At 47.5% G+C, this 23578-nt stretch overlaps 1 protein-coding gene across 1 annotated transcript in view; it reads right to left on the reverse strand.

The window, feature by feature from the left end:
* The window catches only part of ALX4 (ALX homeobox 4), a 45011-nt gene that overhangs the window by 20296 nt on the left and 1137 nt on the right, over positions 1-23578 (reverse strand). The window lies entirely within an intron of this gene.

Consider the following 23578-nt stretch of genomic DNA (forward strand, 5'->3'; position numbering starts at 1 on the left):
CCAAACAAACAAACAAAAAAAAGACACAAAAATAAAGTCCACAGTTGCAGGCTACATAATAGAAATCTGATCTGAGAAATGGGTCTCAGCAATTTCTTCCTAGGAGCCTGACTATGGGGACCTGGGATGCGGTAGAGCAGGGGTTTCAAACTCGAGGCCCGCAGGCCGTTTGCGGCCCTCCGTACAACATTTTGTGGCCCGCAGCCGGCTTTCAAATATCGCAGTATTCGAGATTATTCGCTTACCAAATAATCGCAATAAAAATCACACTAGTAAGAAAAAAATCGCATTAAACATTCGCATACCCCGAGCAGTTCCGTGCGATTTTTTTTCTTACTAATGCAATTTTTTATTGCGAATATTCGGTAAGCAAAATCCCTTATGCGGCCCTGCCTCACCCCGACTTTGCCTCCTGCAGCCAACAGGTAAATTGAGTTTGAGACCCCTGTGGTAGAGCCTCCATAGGTCCCCTGCTACTGTTTACCTGCTGCTTCCCCTCACCTGAGCACACACATAATCTGACATTGGACATTGTCACTGTTTCTGCTAAACTGCAGCTCTCTGTTGCTTTGATGAGAACACTCAAGTGTTACCAGGAAGGATGGTGCTGCCCAACAGAGACACCTTTGACCTCCCAGCCTCCACATCAACCCAAATGGGCCACCTGGTTCCTGGCCTTATCTTGGTTTCATCTGGTCCCTGGGCCCCACATAGCATCCCACCACCACCACCATCTTCCCTCTTTGTGTCATGGGTTTATCAAGATTCTATGTAGGATTTTAAGAACAGGAAGACAAGAAAAGAGAAAACATCTATGCACATACTCAATGGTAAACACATTTTTGTAAGCATTTTTCATCTCCCCAAACCTTAACCCATAACTTTCCCTGCTGTTCTAGATTCTTTTGCCATGCTTTAATTTTTTTTCTTTTTTGGTATTTGAACCATACTTGGTTGTTTTTAGGAAGCCTCTAGTGCACTTGGGGATCCAGTGTACAAAGTCTTCACTCACCTATTGATGGGGGTATTTTGGGTCACACTTGGCTTTGCTCAGGACTTACTATGGGCTCTATGCTCAAAGATTCAACCAGGGCTGGCTGCAGGCAAGGCAAGGGCCTGACCCCTGTACTGTCTTCAGTGTGACTATGTTGTTCTGGTTGTTTTGTCTGTTTTTCAGAGCCACACTTGGCAATAATCAAGACTTATGTTTGGCTCTGCACTCCTGGTTTAGTCCTGGTGGGCTCAGGGGACCATGTGGGGTGCTAGGGATCAAACCCAGGTCAGACACATACAAGGCAAGTACCTTACCCACTGTACTATCATTCCACACCCACCACCCAGCTGCATCATTTTAAGTTTAAACTGCATTGTAGGTGATCATGTGTCCTAGTGCCACTGTGTCCAATACCCCCCTAGTGCTAGGCACAGTTTTGGATCTTGGCATGCGAAAGTCTGTGATAATCCTGGTCATTAGATGCTTCTGTTTAATCTGGCTGCCTCAGAAGAAGAGCCAGGAACCAGAGATACTACCCTAAATCATACACAGTCCTTCCCTTCGTGGCTCTGATAGCCATAGTCAAACTGTTATCTAGAAACTCTCCATTTCCTCTGCCACCAGCATGGTGCCCGCCTGCCTCCGGCCTCACCCTGTCATTATCACCCAAGGGTTTGGTTTGGTATGGGGGCCACACCCAGCAGTGCTCAGGGACTATTTCTGGCTCTGAGCTAAGGAGTGACCTCTGGATATGCCCAGGGGCCTATAAATGGTGCAGAGGATCAAACCAGTGTTAGTCAGAATAGCAACAAGCACCTTATCTCTTGTACTATCTCTCCAGCCCATTATCATAGTTTTAAATAGATGAGAGGGAGCCAATATATTATTGGTTTTATGCTCATACCAGGCAGTGCTCAGGGATCACCCCTGGCAGAGCTTGGGGGACCATATGTGGTATTAAGGATTGAAGTTGGGTTGTCTACATTCAAGTCCTTACCCATTGTACTATCTCTCCAACCCTAAGTCATACATGTTTTAATTTTTTGGGGTTGTTTATTTTGGAGCCATACTCAACAATGTCCAGTCATTATTCTTGACTCTGCACTCAAGATTCATTTATGGTAGGCTCAAGGGATCGAACCTGAGTTGGCCACATGTGAGGCAAATGTTCTACCTGCTGTGCCAGCGCTCCAACTGCAGCTCATACGTATTTTAAATCGAGACATAACCCAGTGGTGCTGGGACCTCTGGGGACCTGGCAGTCTTCAGGCCTCCAGTGGTTCAGGCTCTTGGGGGCCACGTGGAGGGGCTGGAACCACAGCCTTGCCACTTTGAGCTTGTGCCCCACCCCTTCAAATCATCTCCAGTTCCTGTTCATAGCCAATAGTTAGTGGTGGAAAGACAGCCCAGGGTAGGTTGCCCTCTCCAGCGTGGATTCTGTGCGCCTGCCCTTTCTAGTAGGGTCTTCAGAAGCAGATCCATGCTGCTGAGAGGGTGACAAGGGCCAGGGAAGAAGCCTGGGTCAGAGATTGCAGAAAACTCTTTTACCAGGGAAGTGGAAACTGGGAGTGGGGAGAAAAAGAGGCTATGGAGGGGGTATGTACCCTGAGGGAAGCCAAGACAGAAAGGGTCCCCATTCCAGGACTTATTGTTCAGCCCAGAGAAGGCACCCAGCCCAGGCCCATATGCCCCATCTTCTAGCAGGCCCCATCAAAGGTGAAGCTGCTCATAGTGGCCACCAGGAGGCACTGCCATAAAGGTTTCTAGGACAGAGGAGGGCACCCTAGGGCCCAAGTAGTGGGGAGTGGGATTGAAACCAAGGCTCAAGGAGAAGGGACCCATGGGTGTCACCTGTAATTGGGTGACAGCCTGCCCAGAGCTCTTAGTTCCTAGTTTTTTTTTGTTTTGGTATGTGCTCAGGGATTTCTCCTGGTGGTGCTCCGGGTACCATATGGAATATCAGGATCAAAACTGGATCAACCTTGTGCAAAGCCCTACATACTAGATATCTCTCCAGCTCTATGAATCTTTCACAATTCTATCTTTTTGTGGGAGCCACCACATTCAGAAGTGTTCAGGGGTTATTTCTGTTTCAGAAATTATTGTTGGCAAGCTCAGTGAGCTATATGAGATTCTGGGGATTGAACTCCGGTCAGCTATATGCAAAGTAAATGTCCTTCCCACTATATTATCTCTTCAGCCTTCTTGCTCCCTAGATTGCCTTCAATCATGGATGCCCAGATCTGCAGTTTGGCAGCAAAGGAGGCAACTGATCTCAAATAGTACAGTGCGTAAGGCCTTGCACACAGCCCACCCAAGGTCAATCCCCAGTAGCACACATGGGTCCCAAAAAAAAGTCCTGAGGGACCAGAGCAATAATATAGTAGTTTGTCTTGCATGCTGGGGTTCAATCCCTGGCACCCCATGTGGTCATCTGAGAACTGCCAGGAGTAATTTCTGAGTAGAGAGCCTGAAGGCCACCAGGTGTGACCCAGAAACAAACAACAAAACATCACTAGGTGTGGCCCAAGAGCTGATAAATTATAGTAAAGGAGATGAATGTATAGAATGGGAAAGAGCAATTTTACCCAGAACCCCCTCCCCTTTGAACCCAGGATTGATGCCCTTTGAGTAGGACTGGGTTTGGCCACAGTCCCCCACCCCACCCCCAGTCCCTCCAACATGATCCATGGCCCCTACAAATGGGTTTTGCAGTCTATGATCCAGATTCCAAGGACAATGGAACCTTCCCACCTGGTCCTCTGGAAACCCTTTGCAGAGGATAGTGACACTGACACTGACCCCAGGCTTGCTAAGGGTTGGGTGTCATCCTCTTGTCAGCTGAGGCCAAACCAACTTTGGAATTTATTTATTATTTATGGATGGGGCCACACTCAACAGTGCTCAGGGCTTACTCCTGGCTCAATGCTTAAGGATCATTCCTGGTGGGACTCTAGAGTCTAGGGATTCTATGAGGTGCCAGTTGCCAAATGGGTCAGCTGATGTGCCAGACAAACACTTAATTCCTGTACCATCTCCCCAGCACCACTTTTGAATTTATTTTTTAAACTTTATTGATTGATTGATTGGTTTTTGGGACACACCCAACTGTGCTCAGGGGTTACTCATGGCTCTGTGCTCAGAAATCACCCCCTAGGGGAGGGGGTCAAAAAAAAAAAAAGAAAAGAAATCACCCCCTGGTAGGCTACGGGACCATATGGGATACCAGGAGTCGAACCAGGTCCCTCCTGGATTGGCCACATGCAAGGCAAAGACCCTACTGTTCTGCTCTCTCTGACCCCACCTTTGAATTTAAATGAAAATAGTCTTCACCATAAGATTATTGTCTGTCACCTATCCCACACTGAGTCAAAGTGAACAATAACAGACCAAGAGCAAAGGTACTTCCTACCATCAACAGTACTGCAAACCCTGGTGCCTAAAAGAAAATACAATTAAAAAAAAAAAAGGATGGAGCAATAATAGAGCAAGTTGGGCATTTGCCTGGCACTTGGTTGACCTGGATTTGATCCCCAGCATCTATACAGTCTTCCAAGAACTGCCAGGAGTAACTCCTGAGTGCAGAGCCAGAAATAACTCCAGAGTATCACCGGATGTGGCCCAACCACACCCTCCAAATAGAAAGAAAAATATTTGTAGTATTATAAAAATGAGTTGCACTAATCTGGAAAAACAAATGGACTCATTTTTTCCTATCTATGATATTTCCTACTTGTGAGAAGAACATGGGAGATTTCTCCACAAAGTCAGGCTAGAACTCCCCCAGGAGCCAGCAATACTACTTCTTGGCATCTCACTCTGAAACATAAAATCATTCATTCTCTAGCACATAAGCACACTTGCACTCATTCCAGCTCTTAGGACAATAGCCAAGATATGGAAAGAACCCAAATGCTCAACTACTGATGATGAGATCAAGAGACTGTGGTCAAAACACACAATAACATACTATGCAGCTCTAAGAAAGGGCAAAAATCATGTGATTTGCCATAGCTTGGGTGGCACTAGAAGGTCTCATGGTGGGTGAGGTCAGTTGGAAGGAAAGAGACAGATACAAAAGGATCTCTCATATGTGAGGGTCAAAGACACAGATGGGAGGTACAAACAGCTAAAGGCAACGGAAGTAGAGAATTGGTTCACAGAACTGAGCTTGTGTATATGTGTATATGTGTGTGGTGGTAGAAAGGGAATGGGGGCTTTGGCACCTTGGTGGAGGGAAGCAAATACTCTGGTGATGGATATGGTATTGGAATTAGGTATGCATGAAACCAGAAATAAAAGGATTGCAAATCACAATAAAGTACAATAAAGATTCCCTCCAAAAGTAAATACATATATGTGTATGTATGTGTGTGTATGTAAGGATTCTTATAGGAGCTAAAGCAGGAAGTAGTCCAATGGCCCCCACAGTAAAGCAACATAAGGCCCACCACTGAGGGGTTGCTTCAGTCTTAAAGGGAAAGTGGGCTGGCCCTGGCTTCAGTGATGATACAGACAAACAGGACACCAGGGCAAGGTGGGGTCACATTAGAGGTGAGCCTGGCCTTCTCCCCTGCCCATAACTGCATGAAATGACTCCAAAGCTATATTTCCTTTGATGGGTTTTTGGCCACAATTGAAACCTACAGGGGAAACACCCCACAAATCAGTGTCCTTCCTTCAGCTCCCATGGCCCATTCCAATTCATCCCAAATGCTTTTTTGCAGCCCTCTCCCACACCCAACTCTTGGCCTTTTTATGCTCTTTCAAGAGTCATAGCTGGATTCTCTTCCCAAATTTCCCAGTATCCATGGGAATGTGGAAGGGATGAGAAAGAAAGTTGCATATGTGACTGTGGCAAGTGGACAGGAGGGCGCGGGGACAGGCGATGGCATAGGCATATGAGTTGTTCTGGATGAATAGTCTGGGAGATTTTGGGGGCAACCACTAGGGTATTGGGCATTGAGAACCATAGAGGAAAACAAGGTGGTTTGGAACAGGGTACCCCAAATATCAGGGGCAGGACTGAGATGGGACCTCCCAGCCCAATAAGGACAACACAGCCCCTCTGGACTCATCTGATCCTAGGGATTCATACCCAACTTTATGGTTGGAGAAATTGAGGCACAGATATCTCACCTGGCTTTTTCACAGTCACATGATAGGAATAGCAGTGCTAGGACTGGAAGCCTGGCAGTCCCATTCTGGGTCCCCTGTGCTCCTGCAGTCTTGGGCTAGACAGGCTCAGCAGGAGCCAAGGGGGTCAGATCTGTACCATTAGACTGTCTCCTGCCTGGAAGGACTAAGTCAACTGAGCTTTAGGGTCCCACAACACCCCCCACCATAGGATTTAATAGGAAGCTCAGCTCAGGGCCTTTCCAGGGATGGGCTGGTGCCTCCTCTTCCAAGACCTTAGTCTTCATGGCTGGGACACTGCTGATGGTCTGTGGTACAGAGAAAGCTCCCTCCTCAGTGCCACCAATGGAAGGAGAAAAGAAACATGAGTCTCTGGATAGGTGGGTGTGGTGAGGGCTCTTGTTTCTGCCCCCACTCATTCATTCATTCATTCATTCACTCACTCACTCACTCACTAGCTCACTCACTCATTCACTTTCTCATCCATTCACTCACTCACTCACTCATCATTCATCTACTGAATCTTTCACTTATTCACTCACTAGCTCACTCACTCACTCATTCATTCACTTATTTATTTATCCACTTATTCATTAACTCAATCTTTCATTCATTCATTCATTCACTTACTCATTTATTTATTTAGCCATCTAATCACTCATTTACTTACTCACTCAGTGACTCTGGAACTCTACCTGTGTGTCAGCAAGGTCCTGAGAAGTGGGAATATACCCCCTCCCCCACAAAACAAAGCCTCTTTTCCTCCCAAGCTCACCTTCATGGACAAAGCAGCAGAGAAACAGAGTGGAAACACCTGGGCTAAACTTGGGGACTTTGGGGGGGGGCGTGTCATACCTGGCAGCGCTCAAGGGTTACTCCTGGCTCTGCACACAGAAGTCGCTCCTGGCAGGCTCTGGAGACCATATGGGATGCCAGGATTCAAATCACTGTCCATCCTGGGTAGGCTGCATGCAAGGCAAATGCCCTACCGCTGTGCTATTTCTCCAGACCCTGTTTTTGTTTTTTTGTTTTGTTTTGTTTTGTTTTATTGTTTTAGGGCTTTCCATCCACCCTTCGGGCTTTGTGCACGAGTCAGCATTGGAGGGGTGGAGAAAGGATTTCTCTAGAACATTCTGTATGAAGAGAAAATAGAACTTTTCCCAACAAAAACATGGAAAGAGAATGATTAGTAGAGGGTTCCTAGGATGGCTCCCATATCCCTATCTGTGCCTGCAGAGTCATCTTGTAGAAGGCCTGATCTCTATGTGCCTCATTTTCCTCATCTGTAAGTGAGTCTGAGAAGATCCATATCCTTAGACCAAAGAGAGCACAGCAGGTGGGGTGTTTGTCGTGCATGCAGCCAACCCAGGTTCAATCCTCGGCATCCATGTGGCTGACAAACATTGCCAGAAGTGGTTTTGGAGTGCAGAACCAGATGTAAGCCCTGATCATCACAAGGTTTGTCCAATACCCCCTCAAACAAAAAATAAAGGCCCACATGCCCAAAGAGTATTCTCAGACACTTCTTAGTAACACAGTGAGAGTCCAGGCCAGGTAAGTGCACAAGGAAACTGAATCCTGTGCATGCCAATGTCTCATGCCCTACCACCCCTCCTGCTCTTATTGCACCCCCCAATACCTCAGCTTCCCCAACTCCAGTGACTTGAGAAATTTTTACAAATTTCTCTCTGACCCTTAGGGTGTTCCTCCCAGTCAGGGCCAGTTTCCCACAGAAACCAAAACCTGTGTATCTGGCACTGCCTTAAACCAGGATGCTGAATGGATGGATGGTACATACAGTTATACTCTTCTGGTCTAAGGCTTCAACTGGAAAGAGAAACACTGGCAAAATGCAGGTGACTGAAGTTTAGGTTATGACTTAAACCTAAAGGAAGGAAGAATTGTCATTTTATTCATAGCATGGAAGACAGAGTCACTCACAGAACCAGGTGGACCAAACTCCAGTCAGTGATGAGTAAACCTGATATACCTTCTGCTTTCCCCCTCTCTCTTATCTCCATCTTCCCTCTCCCCCTTCCTTTCCTCCCATTCTTCCTTCCTTTTTCCCTCCCTTCTCCCTCCCTCTCTCCTTCCCTCCCTTCCTCCCTCCCTCTCTTTTTCTCCCTCCCTTCCTCCCTTCTCTCATCCATCTTTTCCTTCCTCCCTCTCTTCCTTCTCACTTCCTCTCTTTCTTCTCTCCCTCTCACACCTAAAGATGCTCAGGGCTACTTTTGTATCCTTACTGGCAGCTCCTGATGATACTCAGGGGACAACCCACAGTCTTTGGCTGTGTATTGGTCTCTTGAGCTTTCTCCTTGGCTTCCTCTTTTCTGGGTATCCTAAGCAGTGCATGGAGCCCCTGGAGGCTATCTGATGATCCAGCCCTGTGGGACTGGAGCTGACAAAGACTATTCCAGTGGTGACTAAGGGCTCCAGGACACCCCACTGGTACTTGGAAGCAGCATTTTTCCAGTAGCCAGTGGAGAGAGGGCATGTGAGCTGGGCTCAGCATAGGCGCAGGGTGCTCAGGAGGCCATGGATAGAAGTCAGCTTCACCATGCTAGGATGGTTCCATTGCCTTCACATTTGGGCAACCTCCCAAATGCTAAGGAATTTTGGAGACTATCCCTGATACTCTCCATGCATCACACATCTTAAAAAGTCATGGTGAGCAGCAAGAGCTACTTATTGGTACACAAATGTGCCCCTATGATGATTGTCACATCATCATTAAAATAAGCTCATGTTGAGTCACCCAAACTCTAATCTAGAATCACCTTCTCTCAGTGGTCCCTCCTCAGTGGTCCTCACCCTCCTGCCGTGTGAACTTGATTACTATACAAGAACAACTTAAAGTCCCCATGCAAAGACCATGCCTCGTGGAGAAAGTGACAACTAACCCACATCACTAGCCCAAGCCTGGCTCAACTTGATTAGTTTTGTTCAGTAATGAAGTATATTGTCTTTTGGAATTAAAATGAGCAGATTATTTGAAATTATTTGATCTTGGCTTTAAAAACTTCTGTCCTGAGCTGCAGCAATAATACAATGGGCAGAATTGCATGATGCTAACCCTACATTTAACCTCTCCAACCAGTGATCTCTGATCACAGAGCCAAGAATAAGCCCTGAGCACTTCCTGGTGTGCCCCCTACCAGATCTATCATCAAGTGGTTCAACAGTCAAAATGTTGAGGGTGTAGTGAGAGCAGATTTAGGTCTCATACTTTGCATGCAGCCTAGCCAGGTTCAATCTGGCATCAAATAGACCTTGAAGCATTAGTGTATATAACAGCCCTGGAAGCCCCTGCTATGCCCAGCACTACAAGGTCTGAACAGATCTTATCCTCAGACCATCACACTGAGCCCCCAGTTCAATAAGCTGAGAACTTTCTACAGGGGTCCCAGGGCTTCCTGAGTACTGATTGGGATATTCCTCCCCATCAAAGTCAAAATTTCGAGAACATAATTATATCTAAGGTTAATTTGTTAGAGCATCTATCTAAATGGCTGGGATTTGGAGCAAGTGAATGCTAAGTGTTTGCCCATCACCTTGAACAAAGAATAGTGCACCATAGGATAATATTTACAATGACTGTGTTTGGTACAAATGGTTCTTTGTTTTTTAATTTCTATTTATTATTAAACAAAATGGGAGAGACTCCCAGGGATTAAGCCTCACTGCCATATGTTTTAACTGTCACTTTCTTGCACCTCAGTATCCCCCCTGACCCCAGGAGATGGTCTCACCCTTTCTCTCCCCCAACACTGCAACAACTTTGACTGAGAATAGGAGCTTAGTTGTGTTGTTTCTTTCCAATCACAGTCCACCTAGGGTGAGACTCTGTCTTCACTTCCTGGTTACTTCATTTTGTATCATCACTTCAAGCTCTATCTCATGTCCACAAAGGGCTTGATTTCTTCGTTTTTACAATGATAATTAATTTTGCTTTTATTGGAGGGGGCACACTCAACAGTGCTCAGAGTTTATTCCTGGCTCTTTGCTCAGGGATTGCTCCTGGTGGTGCTCAGAGGACCATAGAGGGAATTAGAAATTCAAATTGAAGTGAGTCCATGTGCAAGGCAAGTGTCTAAACCCCTGTTCTCTCTAGCTCCTAAAGAAAAAAAGTTTGGGCCCGGAGAGATAGCACAGCGGTGTTTGCCTTGCAAGCAGCCGATCCAGGACCAAAGGTGGTTGGTTCGAATCCCGGTGTCCCATATGGTCCCCCGTGCCTGCCAGGAGCTATTTCTGAGCAGACAGCCAGGAGTAACCCCTAAGCACCGCCGGGTGTGACCCAAAAACCAAAAAAAAAAAAAAAAAAAAAAAAGGTTTTTTTTAAAGATATATATATGTATATATTTCTCTTTTTATGGGTATACAAATTTAAAACTTAAACAGTATGAATAATTTTATGCTAATACTCTTAAATAAATATAAATGGATAAATCTTACAAGTGTACAATTTTGTAAGAGAGAAGAGAGAAAAAGTATGAAAGATTTTTAATTGAAAAATCCAAATAGGCCTATAAGCTTATGAAAGTGTTTTATGAAAAAGTATAAGAGTATGGGAGCTGGAGTGAGAGCACAGCGGTAGGGTGTTTGCCTTGCATGCGACCAACTCGGGAAGGACCTGGGCTCAATCCCTGGCATTTCATATGGTCCCCCAAACCTGCCAGGAACAATTTCTGAGCATAGACCCAGGAGTAACCCCTGAGCGCCATCGAGTGTAGCCCCCCCCAAAAAAAACCCCAAAGTATAAGAGTATAAGTGTTTTATCCTAAAATGGTTTATCCTAATACTGGTTTCATGTTAGAAAATATTATGTTGTTAATATATAATTATATAGTTATAGCTCAGAGCCAGGGGTAAGCCCTGAGCATGACTGAATGTGGCCCAAAAAACAAAAACAGAAAACAAAAACCCTTCTGCGGCAGCTACTTTTGGCTGAACTGCTGGATTAGAGATGAGTGTTTCAGTAACCACATCCCTGCGGTAAGCTTGACAGCATCCCTCGCGCTGCGGGGAGTGGCGCCACGCAGGAGCACCAGGGACTAGGAAGGGAGAAGTGAGCTGGAGAGATAGGACAGAGAGAAAGGTGCGCATCTTGCACACAACTGACCCAGGTTCCAAACTTCAGCACTGCCAGGAGTGATCCCTGAACACAGGGCACCATGAACACTGAGCCCCATGGGAGTGGCCCTTATAAATAATAAATAGAATAATGCATAGGTAGGGTTCAGGCATATGCATTATAATCCAACATCCAAATACACTACTTTGGGTTCCACACCCCCTCAGCCTGAACTACGGTAAAGCAGAGGCTATTTGGAATGTTCTTTTAATACCCACATGAGCTGAAGTCAATGAAAGATCTTTTTGATCTGCTCAAAAGCACTCACTAAAAAGGAAAGGAGCATTCCTGGTGTGCCAAGTATCTAGAAATAAATGGAAGGAGGAGCCAGAGTGTTAGGACAGGACGTAGGGCGCTTGCCTTGTTCACATCCAACCAAGGTTCGATTCTCAGCACCCATATGGTCCCCTGAGGCAACCAGGGGTGATCCCTGAGTATAGAGGCAGAGTAAGCACTGCTGGTTGTAGCCCCCCAAATTTTTTAAAAGGAACTAAAATAAAGAAAGACACCCCCCCCCCGGGGCCCGGAGAGATAGCACAGCGGTGTTTGCCTTGCAAGCAGCCGATCCAGGACCAAAGGTGGTTGGTTCGAATCCCGGTGTCCCATATGGTCCCCCGTGCCTACCAGGAGCTATTTCTGAGCAGACAGCCAGGAGTAACCCCTGAGCACCGCCGGGTGTGGCCCAAAAACCAAAAAAAAAAGAAAGAAAGACCCCCTCCAGCACCACCCCTGTTGTGTGGAAGACAGAAAACATTTGCTTGAGGGGACCCTGCACCCCTGTGATTGCAGAATCTCAATTCTCAAAAGAAAGACACAGACGCCAGTTCAGGACCTGGAGGCAGCTGATGATTTAAGAAAACGTGTCTGGGGCTTAAGGGAACCAACTGTGCTTCAGTGGCTTTAAAATTAACATAAGCTCAACTTTAAAAATAAAAATACTATTGTTCTTAGGCCAGAGCAATAGTACAACAGGTAGGGCATTTGCTTGCACATGGCTGACCTGAGTTCTAGCCCGGCACAGCATATAGTTCCTTGAGCATCTCTAGGAATGATTCCTGAATACAGGGTCAGGAGTAACCCCTGAGCATTGTCAGATGTGGCCCCAAAATAAACAAACATAAATACTGACTTGTATGCACTGCAAATATGAAAATTATTGCTAAATTATCTCAAAGTTCCCAATGCATGCAGACAAGTTTAAATAGCAGCAGGGCAGAGCCTTGTCTCGAATGACGTCAGATCCTCTGAGCTCTCACCAGGAAAAATCATTCCCCTCTTTCCCTTTCTTCTTTCTTTCCTTTTCACTGTCCCTATATGGAAAGACAATTATTAGCTGGGCCTGTTTTGTTTAGCACTTCATCATATGTATAAATCAAACCATGACAAGTACAGCTTTAACTTACACAGCGACACATAGAGCAATTATTTAATTATGTCTTAATAAAACCAGAGCAGGGGTGAGGGGGGGAGATAATAAAAAATCCGAGCTTGCTAAAAGGTTTTACACTTTTCTAATAAAGATTTAAGGTTTCATGTATATTGCTTGTGCTACGTCTGTTCAGTTGATTTTATTACATCGATAGAGATCTTTATTGTAAGCTATTACATAAGCACCAAATAAATACTAAATATAAATATTAAATCAGCACTAAATTAAACAATATTAAATATATAATAAGAATAGTATCATATTATTGATAACATAAGGAATCTGAGTAGAGGTATCACTTCTAGCATGCTCAAAAGACCATATGGAAAGTTAGGGATCAAGTCCAGGTGGACCATATGCAAGGCAAGTGCCCTCCCTGGGGTACCATCTCTCTGGTCTCCCGCAGAAGGAAAAGCCACCATCATCTCTGTGCAGGAAAGCTTGACCCCCTCATGTCAGGACCCAATTCCCATCCTTTCCCTCTAGCTACTAGCACCTTCTTGAGGTCTCTCAGCATTCATCAGAACTTTATATTCTGCACCCAAACTTTACAGATAAGGACCTGAAGACACAGCTGAGCAGGCTAGACTCTAAGCCCTGAATCTGGGTACTCCCACTCTCAGAAAATATAGCCTCTGAAATTTCAGGGACCCCCATCCTTGAAGCCCATGTGGGGGTTGGTCAAATATAGTTTTTTACAAGAGACCATCATCACTAGTCTTTTAGCACTGGCTGAGAGGCCCTTAGGCACAAAATCAAGTTGCATGATCTGCCCCTACCACCAATCAAGGTTGGAAAATTAGAAGGCCCTCACTGCACAGCAGACCTTTGGGGCTCCCTCTACCCTGCAACAGGACAAGGTTCCTGCAAACATTCCCTTCCCTCTGATCACCTCCTTGGGGCCACAGAATCCATCTAGCTGATAGCATTCCCCGATGGGGCTGATGGGGCTGGCAGTAAGGAGGACACATTGGGCTCACTGATGGTAGGGAGAGGTACGCTTCCAGGATTCAGGAACAATATATGGACCCTGAGAGCCCAGGAGAATTCCCCCAACCTTTATCCTACAAATACAGCTGGTGAAACCTGATGAAAGGACATGAGATTCTCAAACATCCTGGGTTCAGATGAGACTGAAGTCATGCCTTAGATATCAGTCAGTAGCTCTGCTCTCTCACCAACTCTGGTTCCACAAAAATTAATGTGTCCCCAAATAGAGAGGTGCTCAAAGAGCTAAAACACAGGCTCAGCATGCAGGGGACCCTGGCTTAATTTTCCAGTAGTGCATGGTCCCCCCACCCCCAGCATCAGAGGGAGTGACCTTTGTACACTCAACCAAGAGTAGTTTCTCAGAGTACTGCTGAGTGTAGGGCCCTAAATAAGCAACAGCAAACAACAGTGTCCCTCAGCTGACCCTCTGGTCTGAACACCAGGACAGATAATACCACTTCCTTATATCTGAGTATTCTGGGGTCCATTAAAGCAGACCAGGCCAGGGACATATGGACAGACTCACAGATAACAAAAAAAGCCTAAGAAGTCAACTATTACAAAGCAGTTGGTTTGTCTTAATGCCAAGACCTTTCAGTGGGGAGGAAGGATGGTCTTTTCATTTTTATTTTTTAATTTTTTTGTTTTTTGTTTCTTTGGGGCCACACCCATTTGATGCTCAGGGGTTACTCCTGGCTAAGCACTCAGAAATCACCCCTGGCTTGGGGGGACCATATGGGACACCGGGGGATGGAACCACAGTCCTTCCTTGGCTAGCACTTACAAGGCTTACCTTACATTTAGCGCCACCTCGCTGGCCCCTTATTTTTTTTAATTTTTTAATTTTAATTTTTTTATTTTTACTTTTTGGAGCCACACCTGACTCTGCTCGGGGTTTTCTCCTGTCCCCTCAGTGTTGCCCTTCTGAGCATGTCACTCATTCACTGCTAGGCTGCTTTAGCCAGGCAAGGGATGACAGATACAGTGAAGTCCCCAGTGATGTCCTTTCATTCAAGTTTATATGCTTGATTTTTAGAAAAGCTGCCTTTAGCATTGTTGGAGAAGCTGTTTGTCTAACAAAAGCTGGTCTGCTTTCTTTTGGTGAGCAGGATAGAATCTCTTAAGCAGTGCTCAGCAGACATGGATGGACAGGGCCCTCCTTTCTAATTCTTGAACAAGTGGTAAGTAGGTGAATGGAAATCTGAGGCTGCAGGCCAGGGATCACCCAGGCCACTGGGTGGTGCTCAGGGTCCTCCCTGTCTGCACCCAGAAACAGAGGACCAGGCAGTTTTCAGGATGGAACCAGGGTCGGCAGCAAGCTCAAGATGTGTCTCATATCCTGTACTTTCTGTCCCCAATGCTGTTTCTCTTCAGAACTCTGCTTCTGGGTCCCATGGATAGATCCTCAATAAGGTACTTCCTGTACCCTTCACCTGAACTGTGAGGGGAACCCAGGAAGAGCCACAATATTCTTTGTGAGAGGAGTATGAGCAACTGGTGATACAGCAGGGAACTATCTCCCTATTAACTCTCTCACCGCATTTGATCTCCCTTCATTATCGCCCATGCCCTGCAGATGGGAAAACTGAGGAATAGAGCCAGGTAAGACAGGCTAGATTCTTCCCCTTTGGGAGGCTGGGCCAGCTGTCTACTTCCCAGGGATGTGGCCCCAGAAAAATGGGGGTTGGAGGAAAGGCACAGAACCCCAAGATTTCAGAGATCACATCCCTAGATTGGGGTTTCAAGGCAGAAGCTTTGCTCACTAAAATTCTGTGTCCCTTAGCAGTTTCCCCTTCTCCATCTCTCATCTGAACCCTAAGCCCTTGTGTTTGAATGTGCTGTGGATGCGGGACAGCTACAAATGGGGCCTAAGGAAACCCTTGAACATTGCAAAGGCTCATGCACCTCAAGCAGTGCCCCCCGTAGTCTCCATCCCTGCTCTGACATGGATCCAAAGGTTCCCACCATTGTCTGCCATACCCTAGTTCCCTACTCAGATGGATTATTTGGGGTGGAGTTGTGAGCCTCTTCCAACTCCTATTCTTCCTCATGGGCATAATGGTTCCTACAGCTAGAGAAGAGAGCAAATGATTTGCCAAAGAAGAGAGCAAATGGAATCAGAGACAGAACTATACTGAAGGTCCATGGAGGAATCCTGGAGGACACCAGACTTGAGCCACGATCACTGACAAGCACACAAGGTACAAAGGGAGAAAGTAGCCAAGAGGGCCAAGAAGAGAGCTCAGTAGGATAGAGCACTTGCTTTGCATGAAGAAGATCTGGGTTTCTGTGGCCTCCTCCAGCATTACTGGGAGAAAGCTTTTAGTACAGAACCAGGAGTAGCTTCTGAGCACCGCTGCTTGTGGCCCCAAACCAAAAAAGCAGTAGCAGCAGCTGTAGTAGCGGTGGCAGAGGCGATCAAGCTGGTATGTTGTATTGCACTCGACACCCCAGGTTCCTCAACCTCTCCCAGTCATGCCTTTACTATATAAGAACCACCTACAGGAAGTGGGTGGGCTTGTTAAATGGTACCACCTACCGGAAGTAGGGATGTGCTTGGATGATGATTCTTGGCTCCCATGCAGAGCTGGTCTCCCTATGTGGCACCACTTGGTTTCCTGGTATGTCTGCTCTGGGACCTCAGGGCAGAGGCTGGGAGTAGTGTTCTAAGAATCCCCCCAAGTTCTGGCACAAAGACAGGCCAAGCTAAGGGAACGATGAGTCAGTGGAATCAGGCATGTACCTCGCCTGTCTGCAAAACTGAGCAGCCTCCCCAACACTGGGGAGACCTGCCCCACACCATGACTTTGTGGAGAGCTGAGAGAATTCAGGCTCTTGGGATGCCACTGAGGGCCCGAGCCTGGCATACCACCCCAGTTGACTCCAGTTAAGCCCAGCCAGCATGCCCTGATGCTCTGGCTCCAGGCTCTTCTGGAAGAAAGCCTGATTGAGGGAGCCACAAACAATGGGATCCCAGAAAGGGCTGCTCCTACATAGTATTCTGCAATTCCAGTGTGCAGTCCTGCTGCCGACTTGCCCCCATGAATCTTGGAGTAGCGTCCACTTTGATCTGCAGAACTGAGAATGCAAGCATCTGCCCTTTAGGACAGACGATATCACTGGGTACTTCACAGTGGCAGATAAGCTAGGAGTGGGGGCTGGCAATGAAGAGAGAGGGTGAACGCTTTCCTCTCCTGACCCTGAAAGTAGGTCCTCCTTCCTGTTCAGCTGCCTGAGACCCCATGTCCCCCTGAACCTCAGTTTGCTCATCCACTAAATAGGTTCTACAGCGTGCATGATGATGGTGCTGCCCAGGTTTACTCTTTGCTGCTGTGAGCCACGGGGGCAGGTGCACTCAGGAGCTGGGGGTGGAGTCAGGGGTAGACCTGGCCATGGAGGGGCTTTGTGGGTGGGCTGGGTGGACCCTATGAAAAATCTGTCTGCCTCTGTGTGAGTCAGCCTCCTTGGGGACTGTGACCAGAGGGGAGGGAAGGCCACAGGCTTTGACACATGGGGACTTAGTCACCACCATGGCTCTGTGAACCATTCTGGGGGCAGTGGCTGTACCAGTGGGCCCAGAGATTAAGGAGTATTGGGGCTATGCACAGGTGGTGGCCCTCCCATGGGGCAGCTGGGCTACATCAAGCACCCGGACACCAGCATGGGCATGGGCATGGGGTGAGGGGCATCCATCTTTTTCACACAAGCTCATATGTGGATCAGAACATAGCATCACACCCTCAAAGGCCCAGAGGATGGACATCATGTGGGTGCCCACAGACCTGCGGGACTCCTTCCACCAGCTAAAGAGCTGGGATCTCTCAAACCCTGTTAGCCTTGCTCTGGACTGTTGCTCAGAGGAGACATGGATTCTTCACTCGCCCTTCAGCCATGAAACAGTTGTTGTGTCCAAATGTTTATGCCGGAAGGGACCAAAGGATATGCTAGTGTGCAGTGACTAAATCTGTTCTTTAAGGAGAAGAAATCCCAGGCGTGGGATGTCCAGTGCAAAGAGTGGGGAGCACAGCACTGGAAAGGTCAGAAACCCCCAGTCCTGAAATTGAGGCTGGTTATTTCAGCTCAGCTCTTTTCATAGTTACACACTATCTTGGAGCTGAGAAGCTGCAGGAAGGCTGTGAATTCAATTTCTCCTCGGATCACTGTCTACATCTCCCTGGCACAGCCCAGAAGATCTTCTAGATCAGTAGGACTTTCAGGGAAGCCTGTTCTAGCCCTCTTTTTCCCCAATTTCTCTGAGCAAATGAAAAACTGTTAGGGTGGAGAGGGCAAAGATTGATACCCACTACAGAAAATCCCCATAGGGTGTTTGTAAAAATGCCCGAATCTTCCAGCACTTCTCAGAGCTCAAATTCAGACCTCAATAGGAAGGAATTTCTTCAAATCCCTATAGATCTCTGCCTGATCAATCACTCAGGTGCATGAGTGTGTGTGTGTGTGTGTGTGTGTGTGTGTGTGTGTGTGTGTGTGTGTGTGTGCCAGGCAGGACATCAATATTGGGGTCTTTTCTTCTTCTTCTTCTTCTTCACTTGACCCCAAATTCTGACTTAACCTAGGTTGTCCATTCTCTCCCTGAGCTGTCAGATGCTGGGAAGTCACTACACACACCTCAACTCCTGAACCAATGCTGGAAGTTTGTTGGAAGAAAAGGAGACTCAATCACAAATATCAGTAGGGTGGAGGGCTAGAGAGATAATATAGTGGTTGGGTTCAATTCTTAGTACCACACAGGGTCCCCTGAACCCTGTCAGGAATAATTCCTGAGTTGAACATCAACCAATGTGGCACTCACATGTAAATCTACACAAGGCTCCCTTTTCCCTGTCACAGTGCTGCTTCCATCCAAATAGGACTCAAGTAGGAGCTTCAGAGTGTGGAGGGTAGAAGGAGGAGCAAGGTCTCCTGGGAAGGGAGTACACAGTGGGAGGAAGCATCACCCTTTTTTCAATTCCCGCTCGCCAATTCCCAGCACCCCCCCCCCCAAATCTGGAGTACTGCTGGCATACTGCAGGGGACCCTTCTAGCAGTCTCTAAAACCATTATGAATCTTCCCATTGCCCCGTTCTCATTCCTCTGTGTCTCTTCTTTGTGACTTCCTCTCTGTTCCCTTTCCACTCATCCTTCTTCTATCCCAGCTGGCTGTGCCCCCGATGGCAAATAGCAAAAAGGTCTTTGATAACACTACAGAATGAGCTTGGGTGCAGGTGAGTGGTCCAGTGCGATGAGTCCCCAACACTTCCCTAGACTCATCAAAGCCAGCCTAGCTAGAGGAACCTGCTTCTAGGCAGCACTGGCATCTCTGCCTGTCTGACTCCCCTAGAGTGGGGGAGAAGGGTACATTGGGACAAGAGGACTGAGGTAATGGAGTATTTTCTCCTCTACACACATCTATAAAGGAGAGAAGCTGCATTTCTGAAGAGGAGAGGGAGGTATGCCAGTAACTCTGGTGTCCAGGAGCACCCGGGAATGGCTAGGAGGGCTTCTTGGAGAAGAGCCACTACTCCCCACCCCATGACATAGTTGAAAAAAAAAAAAGGCTCTCTTTCCCATGGTCCACAGGGTCACTCATATCCAGGGTCCATGAGCAAGAGACAGCTTCCACCCTGGAAGTTCCCATAGTAGCCACCCAGGGGTCTTGGGCTGTCTACATCCTGTTCCCCTAAGCTGATAACCTTCCTGGTAACCTCAGAGACTGCCCAGACACCAATGGCCTGAGCATTTGGCAAGGTGGTGCCTGCAGCAGTGGCTGACTCTGTGAACCCTCTCATTACCCCAGCCTTAATGATTCTGGATCAGAAGCAAGGATGCTAGGATTTGACGAGGGCATCTGGTGCATCCCTAAACTGTCCCTAGCACCTGCAAATTCCAACTTCCCTTTGTACAGAATGGAGACCTCACAGTTTTCTTTCTACTTTGACAAAATGATGATGGGGGACTCTGAGCAGTTAACCCCCCATTCCTTCCCGTCTATTCCCACTATTTCAGGCACCCAGTTCCCATTTGTTAGCCCAAAGCTCAAGCCTTTGGAACCATTGGGCTCCCTTTTCTGTTGCTAGCCCTCCACTTCTGTAAAACGGATAATTTGGAACCAGAGCTGGTAGGGAAGGTAGGGTGCCAGCCTTTCTGGGTATAGACCTGGGTTCAAACCACAGCACCTCATATAGTCCTCTGAGCACTGCCAGGAGTGATTCCCCAAGAGAAGACCCTAGACCTGAACACTGCCATGTCAGGTGTGCCCCATTCCCAAAGAGTAATATCTTCTTTGTTTATTTATTTTCAGTTTGCCACCAAGACTACGAAGAGCTGTGGGGATGTGGCAAGAGGCAAGAGAATAAGGACAAGAAAACATCACGTCCCAGGCGGAGACGCACATTGGCCCTGAAACAGAACATGGGTCCTGGGGCCAGCCTTTTGCCCAGGTGATCTCTCAGAAATCTCTGTCTGTACTTAGACTTGCTTTTCTTCCATGGTTCAGATCCCACACAGCACAATGTACCCGCCTCCTGCACATGCACCACCAGGACCCTCTGAGGAAGACTGCTCCCAAGGTCCCACACAGGAGAAAGAAAAGAAAAAAACAAAACAAAACAAAACAAAAGCCTCCGCGGTGGAATGCAAGACACAAGCGGATACCCTGCTTTCCCAAGTCTCTTTTGCAATTTCTTAAATCCATTTACAAAATTTGGGGGCTGGAGCGACAGTCCTGCGGGTAAGACACTAGTCTTGCACTCAGTCCACTAGATCCCTTAAATCCTATATAGTCCCTGAATGATTCCCGAGAGCGGAGCCAGGAGTAAGCACAGGTAGGTGTAGCTACAAAACAAACCAACGAAAACATTAACCAAAAATAAAATCTCCCTCTCTCCTGAAAATTTCAATCACTTAGTCCAGGCAAAATTTAGATAACAGTTATTCAGATTTGCCTTTTAGCTGTGCACCAAAAATCTCAAGAAAGAAAGAACACTGTACGAACAAATCGATTGATGTAAAATAAGCTTTAACCTTAAATTCGGCCTTCTGCAGCTGGAATCAGTGGCTGGGGCTACGGAAACTGGTGTAAAATATTTAAAGCTCCTTCATGACTATCTGCTCAGTAAGGCTTTCATTTTTCTATCTCTCCACCTTCCTTCAATCATTCCCTTAGCTCTTTCTGCCTCTGTTTCGATGCCTATTTGGGGTCTCATTCTTACAAAAACACACCCGCTTCTTAGGCTAATAAAGTTGAATAGCCAAGTAGGAATTTACACATTATATGGTGTGCGGAGAGTGTGGATGCAGAGAGACCCCCAAAAATCCCTGCTGTGCAAAGAAAAGCGGCAACTAATTCCCCAAACCATCCCGCCCCATCCCATCCCACCACTCGCGCCCCAGGGGTCTCGGGCTGATCCGCCCCTGCCCAGCTGTAGGGCGGTGGTGGTAGGCATTTTGACAGAAACAAAACAAAACTAAAGCAAACCCAAAAACCCCCAAACAAACAAAAACCCTTCCTGCACCGAATCGAAAGTGAAAGAGGAGATGAGATAGCAGGGAGCTGTTCCCCAAATTTCTCCGGGATGCACCACTGGGGCCCGGGCTTGATCCCAGCGAGCGAGAAGTCGGCCGAAGTTTGAGGTATCGGCGTCTCAAAATTGGTAGCAAAGAGGATCTGAAAAAAGAGGGGATTCCCCCACCTAGCATGTACCCAGTGATGCAGACACCCAAAAGCCAGGCTGGCTGGGCTAGGACTGGAGAAGGACACAGTGACCGCTCAGCCACCAAAAGGCTCTGGCTCCTTCGTAAGAGCGCCGAAGTCTGCGCGCCTGGAGCGAAAGCGCAATCTGTGTTTCCCTCTCCTTCCCATCAACGGGAAACAGAGGAGTGGAAAGCGGCTGTAAGGGCTGGAGTAAGCCTAGAGGACTTTAAACCACCCATACGGGCAACTCTCGGAGAGGGCTCCAGGCACTGTTTTTGGAAAAAACCCGGAACCCTCGCATTGCACCGTGAATACCCACCTAAATAAGAGGCGCTGCCTTTGGATGAAGAGACCTGTTCAGCGGACAGTCTGTGCAACTCTTTTGCTCAAGTTCCTGGGAAAGTAGCCATTGAGTGTCGTCGTCGTCGTCGTCCCCCCCCCCCCCCACACACACACAGACTACATTTTCCTTCTTTGGAATGGAAGCGAGGCGAGAGAGAACCCTGTGGGTTCTCCCTAGGAAACTAGGTTCCCCTGTTTTGCTGGTTTGCTGGCAGTAAAGAGAGCCAGTTCCAGCCCTTGTCCCCAGCTGCCTCCGTAAAGGAGTGATCTTGATTCTGTTCTCTTGGGCCAAAAGAGCCTAATGTCTTTGGTGTGAAGGTCAAGGTGCGTGGCTGCTCCTGGCCTGGGAAATTCAGGGAAGTGGAAAGTCAAACAGAATGGCTTGTTGTTTGCGACTGTGCGAACTCTCAGCCTCCATTTTGGGCAGCCGGTCCAAGCGGGATGGGGTGAATTCCAGCCTGGCTTTTTGTCCCAATTAGCTTCTGATATGTGCCCAAAGAGAAATTCAGGGAGCCCACTGTGTCCTCAAGAACTGGGTATTGGCTCATAAGTTCCCAGGGACACAGAGGCCAATGCTGATGGGAATGTACTGAGGGCCCAGCCTTTCTCATGAGGCAGCAGGTAGGGGCAGTCAAATTTTACTTTGATCGCCCAAAATGCAAAGGAAGAAGTGGGCTTACTTGAGAGGAGCTATGCTGTGGGTTGGAGCAGTCAAGAATTCACTGGACCTTTTAGCTAAAAGGCCATGAAAATAGAAGAAGGGTCAGGCTGGCAGATTGGGGTGGAGGTCCCCGGCAGGGCTGCTCAGAGGACTCAACTCTTTCGCTGATGGAACCTGATGGAACATTCTTAGTAGGAGGTGGGAAGTCACTTGCCCCGCTCCTCTTTTTAATTGTTCCGCTTCCTCAGAAATCTCTCAGGAGTCTCCCTAAAACAGGGCAAGGCAAAGAAATGGAGTAGAAAACAGAGGGTGTCCTGGAACTAGCACAGCGCACCTTCCCAGAGGACTTCTTCAGTTGCTTGTTCTTATCGAATGGGTTCAGATGATTCACTCTTGGGGGTAGTTGTACCTGTCTTATGGAGCACCTGTGCACCCATCAGAAGGCCATATCTCCAGAAAGGTGGCAAGGGAAGATGGAAGGAGCAGAGAGGCCAACGCAGCTTCCTACACCAGCTCTCCTGCCAGTCCCTAGCTTTAGGAGTCTCAGAGAAACAGGAGAGTGAAAAGGGTGGTTGATGGGCAAGATCTCTGGCTCACAAAGAAGAGATTTGTGTGTGTGTGTGTGTGTGTGTGTGCCTGTGTGTGTTGTGTGTGTGTGTGTGTGTGTAGATCGCAGGTGTAGATAAATGTATAGTTGGTTGTGTGATGGTTTTATGCTTGCCAACAACAGGTCCTATGAGCTTCTGTGGGGCCCATGGGAGATACCTGGGAAGGTGTGAAAGTGTTTTCTGAGGTTTCCCACCACCCCAATTATTCTTACCGCCCAGGCCAGGCTAAGCCACCAGATCCAGGCCTCTGAGCTCAGGCTGGACCAGCGCTGCCAAAGACAAATCAGTCCCCGTTTTCTCCTGTTCCTGGAGGACTCAGTCCCTAGATTCCCAGTCCAGAGTATAGTACTTCTGCCTTCATAGGAGATCCTGTGTTATTATTGAAGGGTCACACTTGGGGAAAGGAGAAGAAGCTCATCTCACCTAACACGGAGGGCCTGGGCTTATGTCTGCAGCCTGGTCAAGGGGGAATGGAGGTCATTTAGGCCTCAGGTTCCTAGTAAGTAGGTCCGAATCAATTCCCAAAACGGCGCAGTACGGCGGCCCTCCGCTCCAGCCGGTGTCCTGCCTTGCTTCGGAATGGATCCTAAATTTTTG

Source organism: Suncus etruscus, chromosome 9 (assembly GCF_024139225.1).
Source record: "Suncus etruscus isolate mSunEtr1 chromosome 9, mSunEtr1.pri.cur, whole genome shotgun sequence".
NCBI lineage: Eukaryota > Metazoa > Chordata > Mammalia > Eulipotyphla > Soricidae > Suncus > Suncus etruscus.